This window comes from Chelonoidis abingdonii, chromosome 3, assembly GCF_003597395.2.
Source record: "Chelonoidis abingdonii isolate Lonesome George chromosome 3, CheloAbing_2.0, whole genome shotgun sequence".
Taxonomy (NCBI): Eukaryota; Metazoa; Chordata; order Testudines; family Testudinidae; genus Chelonoidis; species Chelonoidis abingdonii.
In genome coordinates, this window is record NC_133771.1 from 60,091,326 (window position 1) to 60,103,221 (window position 11,896).

Here is an 11,896-nt window from a genome sequence, read left to right on the forward strand (position 1 = left end):
GATGAGTGGTAAGCTTCTGCCCTGAAACAAGATGGTAGATAGTCTTTCCAAAAAAGGTTTTTCCTGCCCAGTGTCACTGTGGATGTTATCAGTATCCTTGTAAATGCTGAAGCCTTTTGTGACTCCTATGAAGCTCTTAGCCTGTTATATTATGTGGCAATGAATTCCAAGGTTAATTATGAGTTATAGCCTTATTAGTGCCACAGACACAAAATTCTATATATCAGCTTTATTCCTGACGCAGGGGCATTAGAGTTCACAAGTATCTTCATCTTTACCAAACAAAACAGCCCAGCTAATTCTGTTATTCATTTAAATCTTATATCTTGCATATGTAGTCTCTTGGCTTATTGTGAATGGGTGGAGACAGCGACAGTGCTGATCTATGCTCCCCATTTTCTGAAAGGCTGCCCTGTGTTTATTGTGCTTAAAATGGAATCTAGTTACTTGTTTCTTTTCATAATGGAGCCACTTCATCACAATTCTGTTGGCTTCACTAAATTCTATTATAAATGTGAGTTATTTTTCATTCAAACTGTAGCTCAGTTAAAAGTTTTCTCTGATAAAAGATTTATAGTGTGCTGTTTGTCATGAGATGAAAAATGACACCAATAGAGAGTAGAATTACTTTCTGGCAGAAAATGTTTTAAAAAGTGAAATAGTAAAAATATGCCCTGGGCCCCTATTGCACTAAAAGTTCTTTGTTTATTCTAGGCATTTTATAATACTATCAGGTTAGCTGGAGGTGCAAAATGCACTAATTCTTTCATTAAATGGTTCCTAAACTATGATCTGCAGGTGACCGGGGTCAACAAAGCACTTGCTTGTGGTGCTTGGAGAATTGACTGGTCTGATGGGTGCTAAGTCTCCTCCTTGTTTCCAGCTGTTAAATCATATTAAAACACACTAGAAATACATTAAATACTTTCCTAATATTACCTTCTGATGAAAACAACTGCTACAGGCATGGTATTTGACTGTTAGCGAGAGGGAACATAGTATACATGATCATGAGGTGCCCACAAAGTAATCTCTTTATTAAAATGTGGCTCATGTTATAACAGATGTGAGAACTCTGTTCCAGTCAAACATTAGAGGTGCTAGGGAATTTTCCAGCTAAACAGGATTTAATCAGAAAATGCTGATTTGTCAAACCTGAAACATACTGGGTTTAATGAACTTTCAGTGAACAACAGGCAGGAGTCTGATGGAAGCCTACCTGGTTCCAGCTCACTTTGCGGACTGCTGGAGACTCAGGTACCAGGATCCATGGTTCTGGGGCACTCCTGCCATGCACACTGCTCCAGGTCCCTAGGACTTCTAGGCTCCCTGCCCTGGGGCTGGAAACCCTGGGAGTCCTATTCTGGTCAGTTTCATAGCTGCTATTCAGTGGTGAGCAGCTGTGAAACTGACAAGAATCATGTCAGTTCCAAAAAGCAGCTGCGAGGCATCCCAGGGAATGTATTTCATTGGGAAATGCCATGTTTCAGTGTTTCCAAACTTTTTTTTTTCAGACTCCTCCCATTCATGGGAAATTTCAAAGAATTTGGTTTCCTTCCAAATCAGACCAAAACCAAATCCTGAAATCTTGAAATTTTCCACATATGGGAAATTCTGAGTTCAACCAGTTTTATGTAATATGCAAGTATTTATATTTGTCTACTGTTACAAAAAATATGAATCAAGATAAATAATTACCATCATATTTGCTAAACTTCATAAGGACATTAACCATACAAACGAATCCCTGATATATCTTTGGCTTTCTAGCCTTTGAAATGAAATGCATTCTGGTAATTTTTTAAAAGCTTTTATCTTGGAACAAGCATTTTTTATCCTTTTTGTGATTTTTTTTATAGAAGATTTTCATTACATAATCATTCACTTTAAATGCTGACACTATAAGGATAAAAACTTGCCAAAAAGCAATAGATGTTAATGGAGAAATTCTATCTAGCTGTTTTGTGGAGTGTAAGTATGAGCATAATTTAACTCACAATATTTTTATAATTTTAGGGCCAGTCCTGCATCCTTACTTTATTATATAAGAATCTACATTTATTTATTGGAAATTTTGTCTGAAAAAGGAAACCAAAACTAAGTCCTTTATTTGCATTTTCCATGTAGCCACAATTATAGACTTGCAAACATCAAGCAAAAGTAGGTAAATATACATAGCACCTTTTCTTAATTTCAGTATCTTTATAATATATGACTTGAACACATCTTGATAAAGCTTAGAAAAATTCTTGACAATATTTTCCCATCTTTTTGTCTCCTCTTTATGAGCTCAATACACAGATTTTATATTCACCGGAATATTAATGATTTATTTTGAAAAATAAGCAGACCTATCTGTTGGGATTAACAATCCCAACTCATTTAACAACCCGTCAACAAAAGTTGGAGATTTATCTGAGGTCCAGCATAATGTTCTATTCCTTATTAACCATGTTATTACAAAATGTTCTTGATATAAATTTAACTGATGGCCTTGGTTGTAATGATTGTGTTATCCAAAAAATTATATACATAATGAGGTCATATTCTACCCTATGTGCATGCAACTCCTATTGAAATCAGTGGGATTCCTGAACAGAACTGTGGAGCAGAGATTTCTCTTTGATCTCTAAATTATTTTTAATTAATTGGGGGAAGGGGCATGTTGTCAAGAGGTGTTGTCAGATGCTACCAGTGTGGTGCTCTGCTGTCTCCTTGTTGGTATCACTCGGCTGCGTCCATGTGCTCGCCCCATGTGCTGCCCCAGCTCTGCAGATAGCTGATGCAGCAGACCCGACGAGAACCCCCAATGACCACAGACTCTAGTAAGGTGCAAAGTCACGTCTGCTAGGTTTATTGCGATCTCGGACACAATGGCAGTTCCCTGTAGGTTTCTTAGCCTAACTCAGGGCATACTACGAGAAAGTGCCTCTTGGCAATGGACCCGGCTCAGTCAGTGGCGGGACTTTCCACTGCCCCCTAGGCCGGACAAAGACATCGCCCCAGGGATACATTCTTATACACAGGTACAAACAAGTTACACATCACTTCTGACGTATTGAGGTGCAACCCCTCTACGCAGTAAGGTACAACCCCTCTACGTAGATTGGTTCTATCAAAACAACTCTATCCATCATTTTACCCTTTTGCCCCTGTCATTGGGATGAGTCAGTCTGTTCCTTGTTATCTGTGTGGAATGTGCAAGTGTGTGAATGTTATGATCTCTAGTGTTCAGTACCTTTTAGGTACGTATCTTCTTGCAGCATCAGCCCTTTCCTTGCCAGCTTCTGTGAGCAGGGTCTGCCTCTGGCTCAGAGCTTCACTTTGCTTTATGTTAGCAAAGTCTTGACCATTATTTTAGTTCAGGCCTCAAGCCTCATACTGGGCCTTTATCAGGGTCTTCACTTACTACATTCCCCCACTTTTTGTCTTTTTATCGGGAGGATGTTTTCCCATTGTCTCGGAAAAGCATAATGCATGGACTAAAGATAACCCAGTGGGCTAAACACTGTTATGTGGTTACCTTATTTTACCGTCCGTACACTCATGCCCCATCTGTCTTTTTAGTCTGCACATTCCCTCGTATGACTGTTAGGCAGATTTTATTATCCAATTATTTTTTAGTCCCTTATGGTGGGTCTGGGAATGTTAGGCCCGGGACCATGACTGAGGAATGTAGTATTATGATTGAGCCTTAGAGGCACTCCCAAATAATTAAAATATATGAATTATATGCATGTGGCATATATATTTGTAGTGTGTATGGGCATATATGTATAGTATGGGTGTGTGCATATGACACCAACTTATATCCAAGTGTAACCATGTTTTTCCAGGCTGCTGGTGTACTCTGCCCTTTTACTTTGGTGATACAGATAGAAACACACTCCTATTAGGGCAATTCCAGTTATCACCTGTCTCATCATTAGTAGTAGGCTGAGGGTTTTGAAGTACTGGGATAGGGATTGTGATAGTGTATCCCACAGTGCTATGTATATGAGAAATAAAACAGAAATTTGGAGTAGTGACACTACCACTGAGGCCTTTATATAAATTAGTCACTACACAGTACTGTCCATTCATTTTATAGGTTACCCTTGCTGCTGGTGGTCACCCTTGGGTAAGCTTTACTGGGCAGGAAACAGAAGTGGGTAACTTCTCTGTTCCATTGGTTGATGTAGATCCAGTTGTTTCTTATGGATGGTGTCTTCCAGATAACCTACTGAACAGACAGTCACCAATTTATCAAACATTGTTGTGTCAGGATTTAATATTGGTACCCAGACACCAAACAAGATTGTTTTGAATAACATGTGCCTCAATTCAGATGCAGTGTCACTGACCCAAATTATGACTAGTACTAACAGGAAATTTGTTTACCCAATGTGTAGTTACTATGTAACTTAGTTTTTTGCTGTTTTTTTTACCAATTTTTTTTTCATGTTGTTTGCTGCCATTCGTTTGTTGATTTTTACCTGTGGGTTGGTTTAACAGTTTAGCAAGGTTATACACATTGTACATGTTGTACAGCAATAATACAATACAGCAATAATGCAGTAGTACAGCAATAATATAGTTGTTTTTACACAGTAACCACATTGAAATTAAATGACAGTTTTCCTGATCCAGCTAGCGGTTTTTAGCTGATTGTTAATTTCATTGTCCATATATGGTAAGTAGAGGTGTATTTGACCAGTCTCTTATTTATAAAGCACTTCATTTTTCTTTTCTTGATGCTTGGAGATTTCTGCACTGATATTATCTGGTGTTTTCAGGGTGTGATATTTTCTGGCATCTTTCGTCTGTGGGATGCAACTTAAAGAACTTTTGTTAGTTAACATAGTACATTTTGTTTGTTTGTTTTCAGTAACCCAAACTTAATACACAGTTTTAACTTTGTTTACAATGTAATAAGAACAACATAGTAGGGACTGAGTCTTTTATAACACAAGCTATACTTTTGCAATTGTTGTCTAGACATTCATTTTCATTTGGGGTGCATGACAAATATTTCATACTAAATGTAATGCTTAATGGGTAAAATAAATGTTCACAGTCTTCCATGAGAAGGTGTATTGCTTTCCCTTGCTGAACACTTTGTTTTCAGTAACATAATTTCAACAAACTTTTTAGAGTTAGAGTTAATTTGCTTGTGATACCAATTTCACTTTTGTTAACTGTTTAAAAGCACAAACTTTAACAACCATTGCTTTCCATTAACATAACAAAACAAAAGAAAAGCATATAAAATTAAACCAACTATAAAATTAAACCAAAATAAATTTTATATACAGATACATGCAAATACTTTGAGGGTATTTGAGGGTATACTTTCAAGATGCTTTGCTATGTTTGGGAGCCAAAAGTGGAAACCTGTTGAAATTGTTTGGTTAGCTTTATGCATAAATTGTTTTTTTAAAACATTTGGTTATTCTTTTAACTATATTTAAAAGTGCAAACAAGTTTATAAAAAGCCCAAACAAGAAATTGACATTTTGTTAATATTATTTTTACCTTAATGAGAAGTTTCCCCTCACATTTTTTCTTTGAATAACACATTAAAAAAAACTTAAAAAACAAAACTGTGATTGATAAAAGAGAATTCTTTTTGTTTGCAATTGCATTATTGTTGAGGCAGAAATATATGTACCTATATTTGTAACTAAAACCTTTTTGTACTTTGCACAACAAATTGGTGTTAATAATACTATGATTATACCCCAACCATGATTTTAAAATAGTGTAGTACCACATCTCATATATATAAAAAAAATAATAAAATTCCCCTCTCACCCCTATGGGTGGTATGTGTCTTCCTCAACCTCGGGTCCTCTACCAGAGGCCTGGGAGTTTGAGGGTTCTGCGCAGTATCTTAGCTGTTACAGAACAAAACTTACAATTAAAAACAAAATGGCGCCAGAATTCTATTCATAACTGTACAAAATAACACACCACCAAAAATAAAAAGTAAAAAAGGGTTAAACATTTGAAACAAGTTATTACCTTATTAAAACTGTAGCATGATTTGATAAAAAATATATTAATATTTACCAAATGTATTGTATTAATTGGTAACAGGAATTTTGCATTACTTTATATTTAAACATTATTTTAAAACTCTGCTGTATGGAAATAAGAAAGCCATGTTTCAAATATTAGTTAGTGGTTAGGATTAGAAGCAGAGAGTGCATTTCTGTTTGCTTGGCAACCATATCTTCAAGAAAGTTAGGAATCATTCCAGCTGTTGCATTCCTGAAGGGTTAAAATAATTAATTTACTGGATTTAAAGTTTTTACCTTGTTTTCTTTTTTTTGTTTCTTGTTTTGTTCTGTTTTCAATTGCTTTACCTTTTGATGTTTCTGTAAAAACTATAACTTTTAACTTTAAAACAAAGAAAGAGAGTAGAAGTGAGGAGAGGCGGGGGAAAGGGTGGGTGGATGAAGAGCAACCTAGGAAGGTAGCGAGACCTGAGCAAGAGAGATTAACTGTATCAAGGTATTTGAAAGCACAGGCAGCAGCAGCAAATTTAGCAAACTGAGAAAACATATAAAAGACAAAAACTTAACCGGTATGTAAAAATATTTGAGAAAGAAGTTCTATTTTTCAGATCTGAGCGCAGAGTGTGGTTCTATGGGTCAAAGCAATTGGGAACCTGCACAGTTGGGAATTGCGCCCCTGTTTTTATCCTGGCTTCTGAGAGGAGATTGGGGTAGTTACCTGCTCTTGTAAAACCTGAATTTGTTCCCCAGTGTCTAATGTTGCTTTGTGTGTGCATGCCAAAGGATAGTGGGAGTGCCCTTTTTTGCTGCAGTTAATTGTTTTTGGGGCAACTCTATGTGTTAATCATCAATTCTAGGTGTTAACCCACTTAACTTCAGTTTTTTACTTTGAAATTCTTTTTTATTCACTCCCCTGCGATCGAGTCGCAGCTCCTGTCTCCTAATGTTGCTCTGTGAACTGTTCCATTTTTTCCTTCATTTGATTTACCAATTCAATGAGAGTATTGTTTGCTACTCTTTCCTTCTGTGCACTTACTTGTCCGTTCTGACAGGCACCAGTCTAGGTTCCGGTTTAAGTTTAACTGGAACCTGGCTTTTTATCATAAGTGATGGTTGCAATGCAGTGGACCCAGTTTCATCTTTTAATTTTACTAGGACCACCTCTTTCCGCTTCTGTCCCCATTCTTCAGGCACAGGGTAGCTACCTGAAGCCTGCTGTTTACCACCAATATTTATAACAGGGGACGGCACATGTATTTTTTTCTAGGTTCCTTACAGCTGTTCCAGTGTTTCACTCTGTTCCTGTACTGGTTGTCTCTGGGCTGCTTGCCACCCTGCAAGGGCGGTGGGAGCATTCCAGGGCTGTGTAGCTTCTTTTGATTCTTTTAACTGTTTCTTTGTTCCTGTTACTTGCCCTGCTTTTTCCATTACTTGTTTGGCCAGCATGCCAGCATGCTGTCTAAGCCATCTCACTGCCATAGACAGTAGTTGTAAATTTTGCTTTTTTTACTTTTTACTATTTTTTTCAGAGCCTCAGATTCTACCATCGCTCTATATATGCCAGTCCATGTTTCCCATTCTCTCAATTCATTCATATGGACCCCCTACTGGCAATCCAGCGGGTCCATGAGTTATAAAACTCCATGGGGATCAAAAGGGAGGGGATCAGGGGTTCCCTAGCTCGAGGTTTGCTGCCATGTTAGATTGCGATTCTTACCACGGACAGCTCGCTTACTCACCAGATCAGCGTGGCTCGGGGTCACCAGTGTTGTCAGAGGTGTGTTGTCAGATGCTACCGGTGTGGTGCTCTGCTGTCTCCTTGTTGGTATCACTCGGCTGCGTCCATGTGCTCGCACCATGTGCTGCCCCAGCTCTGCAGATAGCTGATGCAGCAGACCCGACGAGAACCCCCAATGACCACAGACTCTAGTAAGGTGCAAAGTCGCGTCTGCTAGGTTTATGGCGATCTCAGGCACAATGGCAATTCCCTGTAGGTTTCTTAGCCTAACTCAGGGCATACTACGAGAAAGTGCCTCTTAGCAATGGACCCGGCTCAGTCAGTGGTGGGACTTTCCACTGCTCCCTAGGCCGGACAAAGACAGCACCCCAAGAATGCTTTCTTATACACAGGTACAAACAAGTTACACATCACTCCTGACGTATTGAGGTGCAACCCCTCTTCGCAGCAAGGTACAACCACTCTACATAGTAAGGTGCCGCCTCTCACCTTGTACATGTTGGTTCGATCAAAACAACTCTATCCGTCATTTTACCCTTTTGCCCATCATTGGGATAGATCAGCCTATTCCTTGTTATCTGTGTGGAATGTGCAAGTATGTGAATGTTCTGATCTCTAGTGTTCAGTACCTTTCAGGTACGTATCTTCTTGCAGCATCAGCCCTTTCCTTGCCAGCTTCTGTGAGAGTCTTGACCATTATTTTAGTTCAGGCCTCAGGCCTCATACTGGGCCTTTATCAGGGCCTTCACTTACTACAGGGTAATAAGCCAGCATTCCAAATCCTGAGGTTCTTACTCAGGATTTATTTTGTGCTTATGCAGATCAAACTTGCATGCAAGTCCACAGTAATTTACCTGAGAGAGGACAGAGTAAAACGCTTGCTGCTAGGTATTCATAGTGCTAGGATTACACTCAGTAGTAGTTTACTAGATGGGTACATTTTAAAGTGATTTAGATGCCTAACCCTCCATTTTAAAAGTGATGTAGGCACTTAGGAGTCAAAGTCCCATAAAAAGCATTTAGGTGCTAAAGTCATTTTTTAAAATGGGGCTTAGACTTCTAAGTCAGTTAGATGCTCTTGCACATTTTACCCTACACCTGGTAATATGTACATGTGAGTATTTTAGCTATTATTTGTATTGCAGTCATGCCGTTGTACTAGATGCTACAGTCAAAAAAGAATGTTGAAAATCATTGAAAGGGATAGATAATAAGAGAAAATACCATATTGGCTCTATATAAATACATGGTATGCCCACAACTTGAATACTGCATGCAGATGTGGTTGCCCCATCTCAAAAAAGATACATTGGAATTGAAAAAGGTTCAGAAAAGGGCAACAAAAATGATTAGGGGTACAGAACAGCTTCCATATGAGGAGAGATTAATAAGATTGGAACTTTTCATCTTGGAAAAGAGTTGACTGGGGGAGGAGGTATGATAAAGGTCTATAAAATCATGACTGGTGTGGAGAAAGTAAATAATTAAGTGTTATTTACTCCTTCTTATAACACAAGAACCAGGGGTCACCAAATGAAATTAATAGGCAGCAGGTTTAAAACAAACAAAATGAAGTTTTTCTTCAGGAAATGCACAGTCCAACTGTGGAACTCTTTGCAAGAGGATGTTGTGAAGGCCAAGACTATAAGAGAATTAATAAAAGAACTAGATAAATTCATGGAGGATAGGTCCATAGTGGCTATTAAGCCAGGATGGACATGGATGGCCTGTCTAACGTCTGTTTTGCCAGAAGCTCTGGAAGATGGGTGACAGCGCGATGAGATCACTTGATGATACCTTTCTGTTCATAGTCCCTCTGGGGGCATCTGAATTAGCCCACACTGTTCGAAAGACAGATACTGGGTTAAGATGGACCTTTGGTACTGACCCAGTATGGCGTTCTTCTATGTTATTTTTAATGTACATCTTAAATAACGTTATCAATCATACATTTAATGATGTATGAGGAGTGATCATTTAGTATATTACATATTTTAGAATGTTTGTTGTTTTCCTTTATTCTCCTTGGCTCTGATAATGATTTGTAGAGGATATGAGATCAGGTGCGGATTACTGTGGAGCTGGAATGCTGGAGCTGCGCTGCGTGCCACTCGGAGGTGCAGCCCTCGGCTGAGTAGGGATGGCTCTCGTGGGACGACTTTGAGTTCACCCTTCCATCAGCCACTCTGCAGTACAGACTTGTGGGTATCTGCTTGCGGCTCGAAAGCTTCTGATCAGACACTCCAGAGTTCCTTTTTTCGACCAGAGTAGGTGGTCTCAAAACTGAGCAACACCTGCAACCCTAGCAAAAATCTTTTTGCTGACTTTACCTTTAAAACATTTTTTGTTTTGCACCCATAGGCGCTTCAATTCTGCATGCATGTCACATGGAAAGCACAGGTCTACTATGTAATCCGTATCGTGGCATTGCAGGATCAGCGCTCTATAATTTTTTACAGAACAATTATACACGCTGCAAGCATATTTTGTGGCTCAACAAGTGAGTTGCAGCTCTGCAAAATTGCGTGCTGTTTATTTGTGATTCCAATCAAAATTTGCAAGAATTGCATGTGTTGATTTTCCCATTCTTTACAAAAAAAGCTCCCATGGAAAATATGAAACCCAAATGATTTCTCCCCCGATTTGCCATCGCTCACGACCCTCATCCCATTCCCCTTCACGCTTCTCTTAATGCAGGAGGATATCCTCACACTGTTCAATTTATTGCTGTAGCTGTTCTAAAAACTCCTTTCATTGGCGCTTCATAAGAAAGAGATAGTCAAGAACAGTTGGGAGTTTGCATTGACTCTTATTTTCTAAAATGAGGTTAGCCAGTATATAGAATTTCAGAGGTTCACATTTTCGTTTAAAATATTATCAGATAAGTATCATAGTTTGGACCAAAGCCTAACACTCCTGCAGGTAGAAATGCCTCCAGGCTATCGTCTTCACTACCCGCCGTAATCGGCGGGCGTCAGCACCATCAGAATTTGCTCCAACAAAGTGTATGAGAATAAAGTTTGTCGTCTCATCTAGACTACAATTATATCAATCTTCCCCCCCACGACTTTCTGCAGCATTATTCAGATTCTGGAACTCCACCAACCCGAACGGAGTTGCGGAGTCGACATGGGGAGCCACGGACATCGATCCCGCGCCGTGAGGACGGTGAGTAATTTGATCTTAGATACTTCGACTTCAGCTACGTTATTCACGTAGCTGAAGTTGCGTATCTGAGATCGATTTTTCCTCCGTAGTGTAGACCAGCCCTTAGATTGTCTGTAAAATGGGATCTCCGGTTAACTTTAGCAACACTTGCCTTTTTTTGAATGAGCTCCCACTGAGCAAGAAATCAGAGTGCTTTTGGCTATTTTGTACTTGAATTCATTTCACAACATTACAAATATGAAGCATGGTTATTGTTATTTGTATTAAAATAGTGCCCAGAAGCTCCAGCTGAGATCAGATTCAGAACCCCGTTGCACAAACACACAAAAAGTAACAGTCCCTGCCTCAAAGAGCTTACACTCGAGAAAAACAAAAGCAACGGGACTGTGTTGCTTTTTCTGTGCTTGAAACTGAAGTACCTCAATTAAAGGGAAGCTGGAATGCTGGTTTAATGGTAAAAGCACAGCAGAGGGAGTCAAGAGATCTTGCATCTGTTTTGGCTCTAATTCTTTCTTGCTGTGGGAATTAAGGAACTAGAATAACCTCTTTTTGCCTCAATTTCCCCATTGGCAAAATGGGAGTCATACTTCTGAGGCTTAACTTATTAATGTTTATCAAAGTGTATTAAGATCATTAGATTCCTCACTAAATATGTTCAAAGGGGCACAAATTCATGAGCTACAGTGCAAATTTGGCTAGTTTAAAAAAACAGCAAAAACCAATAGTAATAAAACCACCCCACAAGAGGAAAAGTACAAATCTCCCATCAAGAGCCACATAAACAGACAGTAATGAATTTTATTTTGTTAATGTTTCACTAAAAACAAAGGCACTTTTAAAATCAACAATAACCAATAAGGACTATAATATAAGAACATAAGAATGGCCGGAGTGGATCAGACCGAAGGTCCATCCAGCCCAGTATCCTGTCTATCGACAGTGGCCAATGGCCAGGTGTCCCAGAGGGAGTCATCCTAACAGGTAATGATCA

General features: G+C 38.9%; 1 protein-coding gene and 1 long non-coding RNA gene across 2 annotated transcripts in view; one reads left to right on the forward strand and one right to left on the reverse strand.

Annotated features, from left to right (window-relative positions):
- KCNQ5 (potassium voltage-gated channel subfamily Q member 5) overlaps positions 1 to 11,896 on the forward strand; it is a 539,982-nt gene that overhangs the window by 268,222 nt on the left and 259,864 nt on the right. The window lies entirely within an intron of this gene.
- Positions 2,827 to 8,495, reverse strand: LOC142046477 (uncharacterized). The gene is made up of 2 exons (XR_012655425.1): positions 8,464 to 8,495; positions 2,827 to 3,375 (listed from the first exon to the last, which is right to left on the reverse strand). It is a non-coding gene; the product is annotated as an uncharacterized LOC142046477 (long non-coding RNA).